The sequence below is a fragment of the Eupeodes corollae genome, chromosome 2, assembly GCF_945859685.1.
Source record: "Eupeodes corollae chromosome 2, idEupCoro1.1, whole genome shotgun sequence".
Classification (NCBI taxonomy): Eukaryota; Metazoa; Arthropoda; class Insecta; order Diptera; family Syrphidae; genus Eupeodes; species Eupeodes corollae.
Window position 1 is genome coordinate 147,183,946 of NC_079148.1, and position 19,947 is coordinate 147,203,892.

General features: G+C 33.3%; 1 protein-coding gene across 3 annotated transcripts in view; it reads left to right on the plus strand.

Annotated features, from left to right (window-relative positions):
• Positions 1-19,947, plus strand: part of LOC129944417 (uncharacterized) — a 270,811-nt gene that overhangs the window by 10,928 nt on the left and 239,936 nt on the right. The window lies entirely within an intron of this gene.

Genomic DNA, 19,947 nt, shown 5'->3' on the forward strand with positions numbered 1-19,947 from the left:
TCAAAGGAAGCAAAAAATTTGGGTTTAAAGTTTTCAATCTATGGTTTGTAACCAACGCAACGGAATGAAGTAATAAGACCTGTCCTTAGCAAAAATTAGAGAATGGTCAGCGTAGCACTAGCCACGACGCTTAGCTTATCCAAGGTTCTCTAAGACTGTTCCGCGGGATAATGGCTTAGAATTGTATCCCCTTTTCCTAGCAGGAAAATGTCTGAAATTCTTATCGTGCTTCTGGCAGCAAACCGGAAAATAATCAGTGCATTGGCTTGCATGTCAAAAAAAAGCTGTGTCCGTGGTGCCCTTAGAAGAAGGTTGCCACGTTATAATCGGTTAGAAGAGAAGCTTCCTGAAATAAGCAGCAGACTAGAGAATAAACGAGTGGCCTTAACCTATCCGTCATACAAGAAGAACTGGATGACGGAACGGGTCAAAGAAGAAACTATTCCAGGATAAGTAAATTACGATACGGTTCTGCAAGCTGTCACATATAAAAGATGGTATTTGATGCCCTAACTGCACAACAACAAAAGACAAATGTTTGTTAAAATTTTTCTCTTTGGTTTATAAAATATTCTGTGAAAAGTCACTGTGAATTAAAATCAAGAGAAGCGAAAAAGCTATACCACATATATTTATTCAGCATCTTTAAATGTGTAGTGTTAAGCCTGGTTTAATGTATTATTGTCTCTGGTCGGGATGATATAGGAGGACTGTAACACTTTGTTATATATACGCTCCGATCATGCTTCGAATTTCGATCGAAAATGAATTAAAATCACTTTTCAATTTCACGTGAAATAAAATTACATGTTCTTCAATTCGATCGATTTCGAAAACTTCGAAATTTCTTCGAACTGTCAGAACTGAAGGATCATCCATTTTTATTTTGTTTCCGAAGTAAAATGTTTGCTGTTGTGAAGATGGATGCAAGATGCAATATTATTGGCAATTTTAAGTAAAAAAAGGAAACAGAACTCAAGTGACAATATAAGAAGACGAATTTTGGGAGAAAAATTAAATAATATTGGATTTACTTAACATAATGTAACAATGTGTGTACAAATTATGTAGAATTATTCTGATAAATACGCCCGTGTTCCGAATTTCGATCGAAAGTGAATTGCAATCACTTTTTAATTTCACGTGAAATAAAAATTAATGTTCTTCAATTCGGTCGATTTCGAAAACTTCGAAAATGCTTTTTTTGTTTCTGAAGTGATGAAGTATTGATGGATGCAATATTATTGGCAATTTTAAGTGAACAAAGGAGACAGAATTGAAGAGAAAAAATAAGAAGACCAATTTTTGCGAGACAATATATTGGATTTACACAATTTAAGTGTGTGAAAATTATGTTCAATTGTTCCGATAAATAAGGTAATTTTAGATTAACCAAAGACACTTTTTTATGTGTTCTAAGGGTTATAGAACCTTTAATAATACATTCATCGATTCTTTCAATTCAAAAACTTGCTGCAACCCTCCGATTCCTCGCAAAAGAAAGCTATCAAAGATGAATTCACAGAAATAAAAAATGTGATTTGATTGCGTTAAAAAAATGGAACAAACCGAATTACAGAACATCCATTTGCATGTTCAAAAATCCAATTCACAATAACGAATTATGGATCACCCAAATTCACTTTCGAAAAGTATATTCACAATAAGTGAAATGCATAAATTGGGCAATAGTTTAAAGATGGTTTCGAGTTTTAATTTATCCAGAATAGTGATTTCAATGAATAGTAAAATTATTATTATTTAAACATTATAGCGCAACATTTTAAACGATTAGTAAATTATTAAATTCATTTTAGCAATTTTGACATCTTTCTTCTTTTTTTAAACATAATGTAATGCAATATTTTGAACAACCTGTTTTTAATGGTTTGACAGTTAATTAGTGAATAATTTGTTAAATATTTAGCAACTTACTAAAAATCTCCAAAATCTCCAAAATTTTTAAAAATTCTTTTCATTTTGTTAACTTGTAAATTACTAATTAACTTTTATTGAAAAACGAGCATCCAAACATGTCTTAATATTGACAGTTTGTTAAAATAAACAAATCAAAAATATATACCTAAACGGACCTATTACTTGGAATTCCCAACTTTTGGCTGAACGATTTCATCTACTGCTCTTATAAGAAAACTTGTACAGATGTCATATAAATTTGACAGATTGATATAGTATTAAGTTAAAATCGTTTGAAATTGGGTAAATCTTCTTTTAAGCTAAATTGCTAAGAACGGCCTTAACATTTTACAAAATTGTTTGGAATCTTGCATCAGTAATCTTAAATAGTATGTTTTAAATTGCAGTGAATGCTTTAACTTAAGGTTTTAAGCTTGAAAACTGTTGCAACCGTCCTAGTGTTCCGTTAAGTATTTAACTGGCTTGTCTGCTGCAATTCAGGACAATGGATAACATCTTCATTTCCCTATTTCAACACGTGCTCTAAAGATGAGTTAATGAGCTCCAATAGAATATTCGCTGCTGAAATAGGACTCTGAACATAACTATTGATTGAGTTGCTCTAGGTAGAATCTGAGTTTAAATCTTCAATTTTTTCCATGACATCTGTAAACATTCCCTTTCGTTTATTAACGTTTGACTCCGAAATGTGTTTCAACACAAACATGCTCCAGCTTAGGCTTTACTTGACGTTTACGAGTTCATCCAAATTAATTCAATGCAAAAAAGCTTCGACTTGACGTTTCATTTGACAATCGTAAGGAAATAACGTAATTTGACTGCAAACTGAAGCTCTATTTCAAATTTGCTGAACATTTGCTTTGTCTGACAGCTCAAAAGCTGTAAAAAAGTCAACAAACAAAATACATCAGGTCCGCGTTAAATTATTTTTTATCAATTTCAAAATTCATATTGTTTTTTATTTAAAAAAAAAAATAACAGCTGCTAATGACACAAGTGCCATTTTAAAAATGTCATATTGGAAGTGTCATTCAAATCAACCTCGAAGAAGGCCCAACGTAACGCAGACAAAGCCGAAAGTGTTTCAGCCAAATGTGATACATGATGAGCTTCATTGAAATAGACATTACATTTTTTGAATTTAAAACAAGGAATTTTTAAGTGAGATCGATATCTTGGTTAGCAAAGAGCTCAGGGAACACTATGCTCAAAGCCTGTTTAGATTTATTGCTTTTTAGTTTAAAGTGTTTTGAAAAATTTAAATTATGAACAATCAAAATACCCAGGTACTTAAATTATTGTACAACATTAACATTCTGATTATTGAGCGACCCATTTTTTTTCGAGCTGTCTTCTCTTTTCACGAGCTTTAAAAATTTAACATCTAAGTCAACAGCCTAAAGTACGACTTTCCCTTGTATATCGACAAAATATAATTCTCCTGTCTCCCAGGGCAGGTCACAAATATCATCAATAAATAAAGCATTTATGCATATTGATAATAGTAAAGATAATAGTAATGGACTTAGAATGCAGCCTTGGGGAACACCTGATGTTTAAAACCTATCAGAGAAAAATCCGTCCTTTTCCATACGGAAGCACTTAATGAAACAAAAAACTTAAATTAAGTTGAAGAAATTCCAAAAGAAATTTCTATAGCACCGAGACCTTGCTCTTCTATTTATCTTGTAGAATGCTGCTTTAAAGTTGACGAAGCAAACGGAAATTTGTTTCAATTGACAATCTAGAAAAAAGGTTAATTCGAAACATTTAAGCCTAGACAAATTAGTCATTCACTTCGAACAAATTCTGACAAGGCTACATAGTGTTGGAAGGCTTCATTTATACATACTTTTCATTTCCTAAAAATACCGTTTGTTGATAAATGGAGCTAAGAAATCTTGGGTAGGTGCACTTTTTTTTCAAATTAGTCGAAAACTATAACTTGTTTGAACATTTTTTTTTAAGTTGAATTTAACTTTGCAACTTATCCACCAACAATATTCTTTATTTTTTCTCATGTCGATAAATTTCTAAATGACTGGTAAATGGAAAGGCCGCTAAAAAAGGGTACTTCTGAAAAACCGGTTGTAAATATTTTCAGTGATATTATAAACCAAAAAATTATAAGAATGTTTTTGTTGAGCAGTTAAGCAGTTTAAATCTTTTGAAGCATAACTACGACTTATAAGAACTCATACTGGGCTGGAAATCAGATACTTTGTTATAAAGCCATCCTCAGTAAATGCGCTATGTACCACCGAAAGAGTTCTTCAGTTCGGAATAGTAGTTTCTGGGATAACCACGTTCAAACATACGAACAAGCAAACAAACAAAACAAACAAACACTTCAGCTTTATTATGTTAGTATAGATTTCGCTTCGATTTCACTTCAGTTTTTTCCTATCTTCCCCAATAATAAGGTATTTTAATTGCTCTTCTTAAAAAAATAAAATGTTTGAAAATCATTTAGATTGTTTTCTATAAACAATTTATTGATTTCAATGTTAAAACAATTTATATTTTTTTCCTGAAACCCTAGCTCTCACATATTATATAAAATTTTGAATATAAAAATATATCTATATGTATTTCAAAATCACTTAATGAAAAATTCCAATCCAAAGATCAAAATGTATATTTACTTTGACAAAATCAACAAAATCACAAACCTTTTCGGATTCAATTTCCCCGAAAAAAAGTTCCATATATTCGAGAATTCTTGTGTACCTTCTTTAAAAAATTGAGTTTTCCTTTTTGGGTAACAAAAAATAATAATAAAGTTTTCTATGTATGTGACCATATTGACTTATAGAGCAAGCACAATAAAGCAGCAGGCGTTCGAATAAACATGACTCTATATGGAATGTTTTTTATTGCTTTATTCTATTTCGTCTTGTTTCGAAAAGAGTTTTCAATTTTGGGTCGTATTTTCCCATTGTTGTGAGTTTGAACCTATTTTCAATATTATTTGCTAACAACATATCGGACGACTTCTTCTTTCAAATAATGTAAACAAAAACATATCCCTTTTTACATATGAATTTTCGTCACATCCGATTTGAATAAGAAATATTCTTGGAAGCAGAGCTTGAGCGAGCTTAGAGGCGAGTTGGAGTTGGAGATGGAGCTTGGAGCAGCTCGAAAACACACACAAATCGATGACACAAATTGAATTCAGTTATTTATTGCTTTCATAATAAAAGTTCAATAAAAAAGAAGTATTGATTCTGTTCGACATCCGCATTAACTTTTCTTTCAAAAATATCTGGGGTTTGGGATGTTTACATCTGAAATGTTCTGATGTCGAGTCATGTTTTGTATAAAGCTACAAATGTTATGTAGAAAAGGATCTAGGACACACATCTCGTTGTCAATTTTGTTTTTGTCCTCGATGTCCTGGTCCGGGTCCTGGTCGAGTTCTTGTTTAAGTGTGGCACTCTAAGTCTCATTAAACAAACAAGTGTATATTCAAATAGAGTGTAAAAGTATCAAATGAAATTTACGAAAACTCTACACAAAAGTTCTTGAGACACATAAAGCCGAGGTGACTCGAGTGAAATGGGCTTTGAACTTGTGTTCCATAGTTGAATATTTAAGACTTTTGAAGTAGATGTTCCTATCTGATGATAATCTTTAGTAGAAGCATAGAAAAGCCAGATTCAGGCAGACATTTTGTTTTTCAAATTCAAAGCCATGATATCTGTTTTTGTAAACAACTTTGATATGTTGATGCCATCTCTCCAAATAGGGGTGCATCTTCAATTCTTCAACAAACAATGCGAATTATGTGTAAAACTAAGTTCTGTTCGATTTCTGGTACAAGGTGGGTCAAAATTGAAAATAACTTTAATCGATTTTCGTTTTAAGAATTTGTTTGAAAAGTTTCAAAGTACGATTTATGGAAATGGTTTTATATAATTCTTCTTCTAGAGTCTTTTTCAAAGCAATTCGAAAGACATCTGGGGGCTTAAAGCCAGTATTTCGGACAGAATGGTTTCCTCCAATTTTAGGATAGTTCTAAGCTCAGTTACTTACACTCCACAGACAAAAGAACGCGTAGGCAATTTGCAAAATTTGTTGAGTCTTTAATTTGCCAAGGATACAGCTTGATCATTAGAACAAGTGTTCTTGAGGTGTTCTTAAACAATGTAATGATAGAAGAAGATGGAGCATTTTAAGACATTCCACATTCATGAAGTACAAGTAAAGAACGAATCTCTGAAAATCTCCTGTCTATAGGTCTTGCCAAATTGGATTTTGTATAGAAACATCTGCAATTTAGTTCTTAAAACTCTTCACAATGAACTACAGGTAACACCGAACTGGCCAGAGTGACTTTGTGTCGGGATGTTTCTGGACTTTTCACAATATTAATTTGCACGAACACGTTTCACATTCATTTCTGTTTAAACATTATAAGATTTAAGACCTCGACCAAGATAAGGTACATCTCCTTGTTGTCGAAATCACAACCAGTGTTGAAATCATCCACACACTAAGATGGCGCTGCTAAACTCCTTGTGTCAAAATAATGACAAATTTTGTCAAAATAAATTTCAATAAGCTTTGGTCTTTTGTAAAGTTTTAAAGTTCATTTTAGTAAATTTCCCAAGTACGCCTAATAAATGATTTGGAGAAGAAAAGAACAAAAACTTACAAGAAAAGTGGTTTTGATTTTTTCAAATTAAGTATGAAGAAACTTTTGACCCACCCTGTACACATAATATGGATCAAAAAAATCTGGTAAGTCTCTTTGGGGAGAATGGAATTTGTTGTTGTGTTGCTGATGTTGTCGTTGAATACAAAAATTCCTTGAATACGATGTGACAATCATGATAATTCTGGATAAGTAACATTTTCTATTCCATATAAAGACCATGGATTTGATTGAAAATGTCTTGTAGGCGATCTGAATACAAAATTATGATGAAAAAGACGAAGAAAGGAAGAAGAATTTTCTTTCAGTTTTTGTATAGTGAAGCGGAGCAACGCAACAAGAAGAGATAATTCGATTGGCTATAGTATTGTATTATTTTCTAAGTATAGTGAAAAAAGCAAATTGGCGTAAGATATTGAATTACGTTTCTAACCCCAAGGGAGAATTATTCTGAAGGCTGATTGTGACAGGAAATCTTTTCTTTTTTGCTTCTGTTTTCGAAATTGGTGAATTTGGAAATGATAATGTCATCACGTTGAAATAAAATTTATCGGGAGTATTCAAATCTGTACATTAAAGTCGTGATTGAAGTTTAATTTTTGAGTACTTTAGATTTTATCAAAAGAAATGGTAAGAAAAGGTCTCAATATCGAATTGAGAAAGAAAAAAGGTTAGATTTGGTAAAAGTGTTTCGCAAGTTTTGATCTTTTAGAAGCAAAATAAATAAGACCATGGTTTATGGCGTATTCTGAAAACGTGATTTTTATTTTTATTTTCGGGAAAGATCAGATGAAAAATGGTACAAACAAGCTGATATTATTTTATGGTTTGAAGAAACAGTAGTAACTTGAGAAAAACAGCAATTTAAAATCAAAATTGATTTTAGTTTGTAAACTTTTGCAAACCCATAAGAAAACTTAAATATTTAGTTAAACCCTTAGCCTTACAATCATCTTAAATATCCAAAAACCAAAAATATTTCGTCAGGTTTTGAGTAAGGATATGCACCAAAGGGGCGTTGTATACGCCTACTTTATTTGTAGTTGATTTTAGTTCGACAGATGAGAGAAATTCAATAAGATAAAAAAGATTTTATTTCGCTGACATATAAAAGCAATCATAATATTTATAAGCTATAAATAAACTTAAAACTTCCATTATTTTATCATAAACACTTTCTATTCCCGTTTAATACACGTTATTCATACAAAATATACACAATTTTAGGAGAAAGTTAATTTTTGAGTGAATGGATGAACACCTTAAACCGGCTGCAACAACAGAATACAGCGATGCACCATGTTTTCGAACATGCCTGTTAAAATGACAGCTGATATAAACGAACCTGTTCGCGAGAAAAGTTAAAAGTATGTCATTAATGGAGCTTTCAGTTGTATTTGTTGCGTCTTAAGGTCTAGCGTCTACTGTGTCCAATCCAGTAAGTAAAAAGAAAGATACAAATATTATTTTGGCATGGCTAGTGAATATGTCAAAATACGATTTTATTGAATGTGCTCACCATTGCAGCAATACAAACAGACCTAATCACAAAAACACCATTGTCGGGATCTTTAACGGTTAATAGCTGACTGTATGACAAGTTTAAAGCTGATTATTTTGTGGAAACAACAATCGGTCAAAGTGAATCTAAAGACAGTACTCGCACTCTTACGTTAATTTCTTCCACATTTCGAAAAAAGCTAGGGCCAATGACGCCACCAGCGCGTCTTCGCTTTATGTACACAATACTTTTTGATTTAGCTATTTGTGACCAACATAAAATTCACGAAGTTCTGGTTTTAAATGATTCATCATCAATTGCAAAACTTTATTAGAAGAATGTTGTCAACTGTCAAACCATAGAATACACCTATCGAAACTTCTGATGCAGGTAAAACAAGACCCTGTATAAGAAAGTGGGTGGATAACACGCCCCCATAATAGAAAATCATTATTTTTAGATGTTGGTTTCCTTTTTTTTATTGTATTTCAAGGCCAATCTTAGTATGAAATTTTAAAATTCTACAATGTCTTGAACAGTCAGTCAATTATTGTAAGTCCTGTACAGTTTTTAAATTCAATATCTCAAAACCTTTTTCTGCTATGTAGCTCAATTTAAGTAAGGAGCATTTCATTGACTAGTTAAGTAACTTACTTAAGGTGGTGCTAAAGTTCTGTGGAAACTAGGGCCTCACCCAACAACCCAACAAACTTCTCCATCTAGCTCGGCCCCCAGCTGGGATGCCAAAACTAGATAGCTCTTGAAATCGATGAAAAGATGGTGGGTGTCGATTTGGTGTTCTTGCGTTTTTTCCAGGATCGGTCGTAATGTGAATATTTGATCAACTGTGGACTTTCCTGGTCTAAAACCACACTGATAAGGACCTATCAGGTTGTTGACGACGACAGAGAAGATTTTGTTAAGTAGACTTATGCCTCTATAGTTAAGTCAGTTTAGAGGGTCGTTTTTTTTCAGAATCGGGCAAACAATACTGAGTTTCCATTCATCGGGCATGCTTTCTTCCGACCCTATCTTACTGATAAGTTGGTTCATGCTCCTAACCAAATTATCCCCAGCTGCTTTGAAGATCTCGGCATTCAACCCATCTGCTCCAGCGGCTTTATTAGACTTCAGCTAAGATATGGCTATCTTTACTTCGTCTTAGTCGGGAAGACGGGATTGTTGGCTTTCGTCGTCTTTTTTGAATGGATTATCCTGCCTGACAGCGGAATTCGATTCGTCGTCGCTATACAGTCTGCAGAAGTGAGCCTACCATATCCTCAGCAATGACTGCGGTTCTACTATGATGTTTCCACTTTCATCTTTGCAGCCTTCGGTTCTAGGTTTATGTACTTGCTAATTTTGTTCCACCTATTCATAAAACTTTTGAACTTCATTCCTGCTTTTAAACCTCTCAACATCTTCGACCGCACGCTTCTCATGCCCTCTCCTTTTACTTCTGAGAAATCGGCGTTCCTCTCGCCTCTTCTGCTCATAGAGCAAATGAGCAGCTCTTGTCCTTTTATGCAGCGCCACTTTGCGTGCCTGTTGTTTGGCTGCATTTGCCTGCCGACATTCTTCATCAAACCAGGGGTTCCTTGTTGGTGGCTGTTTGAAACCCAGCACATCAAAGGCGGGTTCTCTGATTGCATCTTTTCAATGTTGCCACTGGTTCTCGATATATTGTGTTGGTGGCAGAGAACGTCGAAAGAGGTTACTTGTAACACGTTCGAAGAACTATTGGGCGATCTCTTGCGATTGTAGCCGTTCTACGTTGTACCTTCTACCAGCACCTCCATGTTAAGCCTTGGGTCTGGAAACCCGAAGTGCTATCTTGGCAACAACGAGGTACTGATCCGAGTCGATGTAAGCTTCTCGGAAAGTTCGAACATCTATGATGCTGAAAGCGTGTCTAGCGTCGATCGTAATATGGTCAATCTGGTTGACTGTAGATTGATCTAGAGAACTCCAAGTTCCTTTGTGAATGTTGAGGTGTGGAAAACGCGTACTGGGTACCATGACGCTTCGCCCCCAGCAAAATCGACGTGCATTAACCCTGAGAAACCTTACTTCGCAGGATGAAAACTCAGGATCTTTTTTAGTAATTATAAAGATTACAAAGATGGTAAGACACAAATTGGACGATGGACCGTTAAGGTCTCTATTCCCACAAAACAATTGGGATTCTCAAAGAAAATATTCACAATCAATCAATTTGTACTTATCTCGTTCCTTCAGCTACAAATCCTGAACCAGTCCTTACTTTACTTCCTTTTATTAATTTTTTATCTTCTAACTTTTCTTTTTTAAATTAGTTTACCTTTTTTCACTTATCTTATCAATTTTTTCGCCTTCTATGTCTCTTAACTCTTGTTCATCTCACTTCGACTACTCGAAAAGAATTGATTTCCAGATTCTTTGATCTGTCAAGTCTCTTTCTTTCCTAACTCCCGCCATTTCTCAATCACTTTATCTACAGCCAATCGGAGATCGGCTTGTTGAACTCAACTTGTGATGATATTCTCGCGATCCCGTTTACATGCTCTTTTCTCACAGCTAAATGCAAGCCATTCCATACGTCCATAAACATAGTTTTAGTTACGTTAATTCCAGTTACAAATTAATAATTTAAGCGAAAATTTAAGCAAAAATATAAATTTATACAAATTATTAGCTTTTATATTATTGATAGGTTGGGTCATTAGGCCATTCTTTTCATGCAACTTTTCTGCACCCATTCACCAGACCGTCCATCTGGTTTGGTTTCCTTGGAAACCATCCCATCAACCAATGCTACCTGCTAAAGAAAAAATAATGGTTTTCGCCACCATGCTGAATGAGAGAACAGATATTTGGTAAACCACGGTCGTCCCGCTCTCACGCAGTAAAGTGACAGTTCTTGAAAAGTGTGATTTTGTTTTGGAAATAAAATTTCAGCAACATCCTTACTTCGTTTGCGTAGGTTATCAACAGTAAATCCGTCCGTATCCGAGGCTTGTTGGTTCTTCGCAACAAGGAGATTTTTACGTGGTCAGGAACTCACAACGACGCGACGGCACAACCCCCAACCTGGAGAGCCATATCCTTAGGACGAGGAGCCGGAAGTAAATCTCCTTATAGGCCTGGTATCCAAATAAGTCGTAGAAGCCTTACAAGGTCTTCACTAAGTACTTCAACATTAATGGAACTATAGATGCCACCGTTGATTCCTTAGATGAATCACCTCTAGTTAAGTTATTACACCAAAATCGAAGTTCCTAGTTTGATTGGTTCTGAAGAATAACAGCGGGTCGGAAACTACCTGAAATTGTTTATAGATCTGTTTTTTCCCTAAAAAATAAACAAGTCATTAAATCAAAAACTATTGATTCTTATTAGAATTTCAACGATTCAAAATATTTTTTCTTTGTTGCAATGCTTTTGAAATATCACAAGAATGACAAAATACAACTTAAGTTTTTAGTAAATTATGTACACAAAAATTTAAGCTCTTTAATTTTTTTTCTCATATTTAAACAAAAAATATACAAAAATAAAACTTTAACCGGATTTTCTTTCCTTTAATAATGCAAAAAGGGAACTAAAGTTTTTAAGAGGAAGTGTTAACGAAGTTGTTGCTCTTTTTCAGTGTTTTTTGCTAATTCTATTTTGCTCAAAGGCACCAGTTCCAACATTTTTTGTCATGAAAATACTCCTTCTTCTATACGAATACGAATATAATATACGAAGGAGGATTATAACTCGCTCTTATAGGAAGTCCTAAAGTTCGCATAGGTACCACTCTTTTATACTTATACTTGTACATAAATGTATATAATTTATTTATTTTGCTAAATTTTCAAAAGTTTAGTTGTTACAAAAAAAAAGAAGCTAAGTTCAAGTAAATAATACTTCCGGCATTTTGCTTTTACGTCGAGTCGAAAGAGAGGAAAGAGGAAGTGAGCGAGCGAGTTGTATGATATTGCATGGACAGATTTTAGAAAGTTGTTAATTAACTTTTCACTCTTTTAAGGGACTGGTTGAGTTTCCGTTTTAAACTTAGAGACACCCTTAAGAGTTAAATTTTACTTTTTTTTTGTTTGTTTGTCATAATTTAACTAACTTTGGGTTTTCACTTTGAAAGTTTTTAACACAAAATTCAAAACACCGAGATAAATTTATGTATATTTTAAATTAGTTAAATTCTAATTTTTGAATTGAAAAAAAAAACCTTCAACAAGTAACGGCTTATATGTTTAAAATTATGGCAATTAAAAATTGAGTTCAAAAATAACATAGTCTGGCATAAGTTCTATCATAAAATACAGAGGCGAATGAACTTTGAGGCCTAAATAACACGACATAAAAATAAAATGTACACAAAACCATCATTGCAATAAAAAAAGGGAAATGGTGTCAAAAAACTTTCTCTATTCTCAAAACTCAACACCAACCCCAACCCTTTTCAGAATGGAATTGGCTACATGTGTTTTTCGTTCTTTTATTTTACTAATCTCAGTAAATGAAAACAAAAAGAAATAGTGAAATGAAATATACGACTGAGTTAACCAAAGTGATTTTTTTGTAGTTGCTATCTGAAAGCCATCAAGTCTTTGTCGGTCGGTCGCCACAGACACTGCCACATGACGATGGTACGACGAGACGGACGGAATACTAAACGTTAAAACAAACCATGTGGTGGTGAAAACCCCACCAGAAGCACCACCAGCAGCGGCTTCAACCACGTTTATTCATTTTGTAGTGAAAAATAAAATAAAATGTAAAACAAAGAGATATCCAAAAATAAATACAAAATATAGAACTTATTTCGACACAGAATAAAAAAAGGACGACCGATGCACAACTATTTTAAAATTATGAAAAACATTTGGAGTTATTTACAGAAATCCTGAGTGTTTGATATGTAAAAGGATTGAGGATAGTTTTGTAGATTTTTGGAATTCTTTTATTTTTTGAAAAAAGCAACAGTGCCGGAACGGAAATGAGCTTAATTGAAAATCATCTAAAGGCCCTTCGTTCATAAGGAAAGATCGAATTATTATGTGGAAGAAGAATTTTAGAAAAGTTTTGCAATATAAATTAAAAAGAGGCTGGGATGCTACCCACACTGATAACTTCCAATCCCGTCTGTCGATTTGTCTTGCTTGAAAATTTTGTAGGTTTTCGTGTTTTGTCAAAAAAGTTGTCACTTGAATTATTCTTAAAAATTTTTAAATTACCAACAATATTTTCCCTATAATGAAAAAGTTTGATTTCAAAATCTTTTTTTGTTAACAAGATTTCTAGACAAAAACCAATTTTTACCAATTTTGGTCTTTTTTTTATACATTTGTTTCTCTTATAAACAAATACAAATTGGATAAATTTAAGTAAAGTCAAAATCTTCTATTCTTCACGAGATATCGAAAACCGAACATCAATTTTTATGAAATTTGCGTACTATTTTTTGTAGATTTTAACTGACTTTTGGATTCTTGTAAAAAATTTACTGAATGTCGAAAACAATATTTTCTGTGGGATAAAATAAGTCTGAATTTGTAATTTTTGAAAAGACTAGAATAAGTTGAAAGTAAAATTTTACTAACTGTCACTACTTTTTTTCTCAAAACTTTACTGAATGTTGAAAACAGTATTTTTAATAAGACAAAATTAGTTTAAAACTATAATCTCCACTTTTTGAAAAGATATTAGAGCCGAAAATCAATTTTTACCAATTTTTTTATTTTTTTCTTAATTATTTTATTATTTGTAAAAAAAACTGTCAATTTGATTTTTCTCACAATTCTATAGAAAGTTGAAAATAATATTTGTTATAAGACAAAATTAGTTTGAAGCCATAATCTCAAATTTTTGAAAAAATATTTGACTAAAAAATCATTTTTTTTTAACTTTACGTGATGTTTTTTTACGAATTTTATTTTTTGTAAAAAAAACTGTCACTTTAATTTTCTTAAACCTCACCAAATTTTAAAAACAATATTTTAAAAAAAGTTGATTGGAAGCCAATATCTCAAATTTTTGAAAAGATATTTGAGTGGAAAATCACTTTTTACCGACTGTTAGGAATGTTTTTTTTGTTTCGACTCTAAAGTCCTTGAAACGTCGAGAAATGTCAAAATTTTTAATTCGATAAATCGAACTGATCACAATAACTTCCTATAAGAACTTCCTATGAGAATTTTTGAAGTTTACTTTCAAAAGAATAAATCAGTTTTCTAAATTCATAGGTAACTTGGTCTTCTAAAGAATTGTTTAAGGTGATGAAACTTATTTTTGGTTAAGTGTCTTCGTCATAAATCGACCGGCGTCTCCAGCCAGGTCGGTCCTTAGCTTGCTGTCTCCAGTTTCGCACGCCAAGTTGGTTGAGGTCTTCACCCACCTGCGTGTGCCACCTGAGTCAGGGTCTTCCTCTACTACGCCGTCCCTCGGGATTGGATTAAAAGACCTTCCGGGCTGGAGCGTTGATATCCATGCGCTCTTCATGACCGAGCCATCTAAGACGTTGGACTTTAACTCTGTTAACTAGGTCAGTGTCACTGTACAGCCCATACAGTTCGTCGTTACATCTTCTCCTCCATTCTCCATCTATGCATAAGGGACCAAAAATCACCCGAAGAATTTTTCTCTCGAAGCATCATAAGACGCTCTCATCTTTTTTTGACAGGGTCATGGCCTCAGCGCCATAAATAAGAACCGGGATGATGAGTGTCTTATAGATGAAGAGAGGACTTAACTTCTCAATTGCCTTCTAAGTCCAAAGAATCAGCGGTTTGCAAGAGTTATTCTTTGTTTGATTTCAGCGCTGGTGTCGTTTTCTGTGTTAGTAGCGGTGCCTAGGTAGACAAAGTTCTTAACTACCTCGAAGTGACAATTTGTCCAATACGTCGTTAATCAATGTCCTTTTTTTATTATGTTTTATTAGGCTCTTTTGGTCCTTTTGTTTTTTGGAATGCGAATAAATAAAAAACTTTATTCCATTCTTTTACCCAACGTTTCGTAAGAATTCCTTACTTCTTCAGGGGATTTTTTTGTTCTTTAATCAATACTTGTATTACATCACATTATAATTGTTAAAAACTCCGTATTGCATCATCCCGGGAGCACTGACACAAATTTAAAATAAAATGTCCTTTTTTGATGACAGCATATACTTGGTCTTGCCCTCATTGACCAATAAACCCGTCTTCTTCGCTTCCGTCGCAATGCTCAAAAATGCTCCACTGACATCACGCTTGATTTTCCAATTATGTCAATACCATCGGCGTATCCGAGTAATTGGATGGACCTTTGGAAGATTGTGCCTCTAGTGTTGAGGTTCATTTTTGCAGAAGTCTTTCCTGAACGATATTGAAGAAGTCGCATGACAGTGTATCGTTGGATCAAACTTGGATATAAAGCTAATGAGTAGTTTTTTTAAAGTCCCCATACAATTTTTTGTTTCAGTTTTTAAACAATATTTGATTTTTGTTTGAAAGTTTGACATCTTAGAAAAAGTTCACCTCTTGTTCACGAGATTTAAAAAAGTGTGTTCATAAGAATTTAAATAACTCCAGAGCAAAAGTATTTTTGACAGCTGTCAATTGGCTTATGTTCAGTTTGATTTTTCATTTTAAAGTAAATATATTTACTCCCGAAAAATAATGGTTTGGTTTGCGCCTTTATGCGATTAAGCTAACAAACAATTTATTAATGGAAAATTGTGGTGAGCCCTTTATCTCAAGTCGTGGGCCTGTGGTGTAGCCTCTAAGATCATGCAATTTAACACCTTCTGGGTGTTTTTGGTGAGGTTATGTGAAATCTTTCATTTAATTAGATAAGTTCAGGACGATTAACACCTTGGAAAAGAATATACGGACCCCACATCTTCAAAAAGTGGTTAAAAATTGGACCTCTCGGCTTATTCGAATGAGCCTCAGCAGCCACTCGCTGAAATCTTTTGAAAACTTAAATGTGAAACTTCTTATCTTTATAATATAGTCTAATGCGTTTTATTTCTCCTTGAAAACTACACGTCTTTAATTCTAATCTTGCCTTAAAGTTTTTCTATCACGTTCAATTTTTGAAACGTGTCTCTTTAAAAAATTCAAAGTCAGCAGAACTCATCAAATTTTTGAAACATGTCCCTTTAAAAATGTCAAATTCAGCAAAAATTAGTGTTCTTGGGGCTAAAATAAAACACACTTTGTTTATGACACTAAATGAAGTTTTGAGAAACCTTAAGTTTAATGCCCGAATGGTTTCGAATAATGCGTTTTGCATTTAATTTTGAATGCTAAATTCGAACTTAAAAAAACTAAATTGAAAAATACTTGTTTTCAACCTTATTCTCACATTTCTTGATTACATTTCAAATGCCTAAGTTAGATGACGGATTACAAAAACAGTAATTACTTTAAACTCTATCCTTAAGATTTACGTAAGATAGCTAAGTTTTTTGAAATACGTTTAGTAATTAGACTAAATATTGAAGAATTTTATCACAAAAAACCTCATGAATTCAAAATATAGCCTCAAAAACACTTCTTCGAGAGTTTTTTTTTCGAATTTTCCAAAATAGTATCTCAGAGACTTGACGCAATAGTTTGATTTTTGACAAGCATTGAAATCTCAAGATCTTATCAAAAAATATATCGGCTGCGAAGAGTATTTATTTCCAAACTCATTTCAAATAGTTTTTTAATTGTACAGCATCTGAATGGAAAGGGCTTATTTCGGCCTTTTACCGCACTCACTCCATCCCTGGGTTTCCAAAATAAAGGGTTTGGAGTTGGTGTTGTCTTGAATAGAAAAAAGGCTGCATTAGTTTAGCTTCGATGGTTAGATAGATCGTTGGTGATGGTTACAGAGCTAGGAGACCTAAATAATAATGACGATGAACGAACTGGCCTCCCGGGCGGGTGGTTAAGAATGATAGAGATAAAGGTATAAAAGAGGTGTTTTTGTTTCTACCTTTAGTTCTCTTCTTTTTTTTTATAATGGTCTTGTTTTTTTGTTTGCCTTATTTAAATCTGGCTATCAAGGGATCTATCCGTGGATGGATTGTTTTCAACCTTTTTCTGGAACCTCCCTGCTTCCGAAAAAACATTCTATTTGACTTGTGAGCCCATATTCTGGATTGTTACTTAAAAATGGCAAATACAAAATGGACACAGTGTTAGTTGGAACGAAAAACTAGGAAAACAATCAAAGTAGGTGCATGATCTAGGACGTTTTATATAAAACCTTTTACCTATTTTTTTTTTTTAAGCCTCCTATAGGTTGGAGTTTTTGAAATGGGTTTAATTATGTAAATGGTTTGTTTTTGTTTGACAGATATTAAGCAAAGATACGAAAAATTGAAAGTATCTTCCTCCCAAATTGTAATTGAAAGTAATTTCATTAGTTTATATTATTTTCCAAATACTCAAATATATATCTATAGAGATTTATTGACTTTCCACTAAGTGATGATGAAGATTTATTATTGTTAAATCTTATTTTTATTATTTCTACGAGAAAATCCATTAAGTGTGTGATTTGGGTTTGTTGTTCTTTCTTATGGATTTTCTTTTTATAGTTTTGATTTTTATTGTATGACATTTTCTGTTGTTGTTGTTGTTATTTTGACATTTAAGTATACCAATTTGTATTAATGTTTATTTTGAATTTCTTCTTAAATTTATATATGTACATAGGTTTGAAATTGATAGGGAGGTATTTTTGCGTACTCTAGTCAAGTGTTTTTATTGGCAATAAAATAAAACGAATTTATTTAGGCTTCAGGAAATTTGAAAGCAAACAAAAATCAAGACACCGATACAAATATCCTATAAATAAAGTTCCGGTATTGACATATCGTTAGGATGAAGATATCAAATGTGGCAAAGAAACAGTTTTTCATAGATAATATAGATTTTGAGAAAATCAGTCAACAATAAACTCATAAATATGTCTTTTCGGTAGAGTGGTTAATTTATTGATCACAAATATGGAAGATAAGATCCAAACGTTTCTGTTTAAACTACAATCATTTGTTTAAAAAATAACTTGAAACAAAACGATGCTGAAAAAATAGGAAAAATTGATTTTTTTCTTGTATTTCCAAATTTTTGTATTCGATAGTGAAAAACAAAGCAGACAAAATTGAGGCATATTTTCGAATGAATAGTAACGTGAATAAGCAAAATTTCAAAATTGTGTTTTTATTCAATTTTAAAACCGACTCACCTTTAGCAGAAACCCGTTTATATATTCGTTTTGAAATTTTTGAAAAATAATTCTGTTATGCATTTATTGGTACCTTTTAATTTGAATTTCGTCAAAAATTATTGACCGATGTTCGAGACGCCAAAGAAAAAAAAAGAGGGTGGGATGCGACCCACATTCACAACTTCCAATCCCGTCTGTCGATTTGTCTTGCTTAAAAGTTTGTAGGTCTTCGTGTTAGGTGAAAAAAGTTGTCAATTGAATTATTCTTAATTTAGTTTTCACAACATAGTTTTGTCAACGAGATTTTTAGTCGAAAACAAATTTTTAATAATTTTAGTAGCATTATTAAATTTTTACAAATTCGATGAATGAAAATAATTTGAGAGATATCAAGAACCAAACATCAATTTTAATTTTTTGTAGATTTTATTTTTTTATGAAAAAACTGACTGTGGAAAAAACCTGTCAAAATTTTTCTCAAAATTTTACCGAATGTTGACACCAATATTTTTTAAAAGATCAAAGTAGTTAAAAGACGATACCTCAAAGTTTTTGAAATGATATTTGAGTCGAAATTAAATTTTTACCAACTTTTATTAATTTTTCTTAGGTTTTTATTTTTGGAAAAAAACTATCAATTCGATTTTTCTCATAATTTTATCCTTACTTACTTACTTACTTAAGGTGGCGCTACAGTACAGACCTGAGCCTCAACCAACATGCGTCTCCAGCCAGCTCGTTCCCTAGCTAGCTGTCTCCAGTTTCGCACGCCAAGTTGGTTGATGTGCCACCTGGATGCGCCACCTGAGTCGCGGTCTTCCTCTACTGCGTCGTCCCTCGAGATTGGATTCGAAGACCCTCCGGGCTGGAGCGTTGATATCCATCCGCCCTACATGTCCTAGCCATCTTAACCGTTGGACTTTAATTCTGTTAACTAGGTTAGTGTCGCTGTACAGCCCGTACAGTTTTCTCTCGAAGCATCCTAAGACGCTCTCATTTTTCTTTGACAGGGTCCAGGCCTCAGCGCCATTATTGAGAACTGGGATGATGATTGTCTTATATATGGTGATTTTAGATGCTCGAGAGAGGACTTTACTTCTCAATTGCCTTCTTAGTCCAAAGAAGCAGCAATTTGCAAAAGTTATTCTTCGTTTGATTTCAGCGCTGGTGTCGTTGTCCTGTGTTTTAAGCGGTGCGTAGGTAGGCAAAGTCCTCAACTACCTCAAAGTTATAGCTGGACATGATGACGTTTTGTCCAAGGCGTGTCGTTGTGCAATCACCTTTTTTGATGGATATACTTGGTCTTGCCCTCATTGACCACTAAACCCATCTTCTTCTTCCTTCCGTCGCAATGCTCAAAAACGCTCCACTGACATGACGCTTTGATCTTCCAATTATGTCAATATCATCTGCGTATCCGAGTAATTGGATGGATCTTTGGAAGATTGTGCCTCTAGTGTTGACGGTTGAGTTTTGCACAATTCTTTCCAGAACGATGTTGAAGAAGTCGCATGACAGTGCATCGCCTTGTCTAAAACCTTTTTTGATATCAAATGCATCGGTAAGATCTTTTTTGACCTTGATAGAGCAGCGTGTATTCTCCATCGTCATTCTGCACAAACGGATAAGTTTGACAGGGATGCCAAAATAAGACATTACT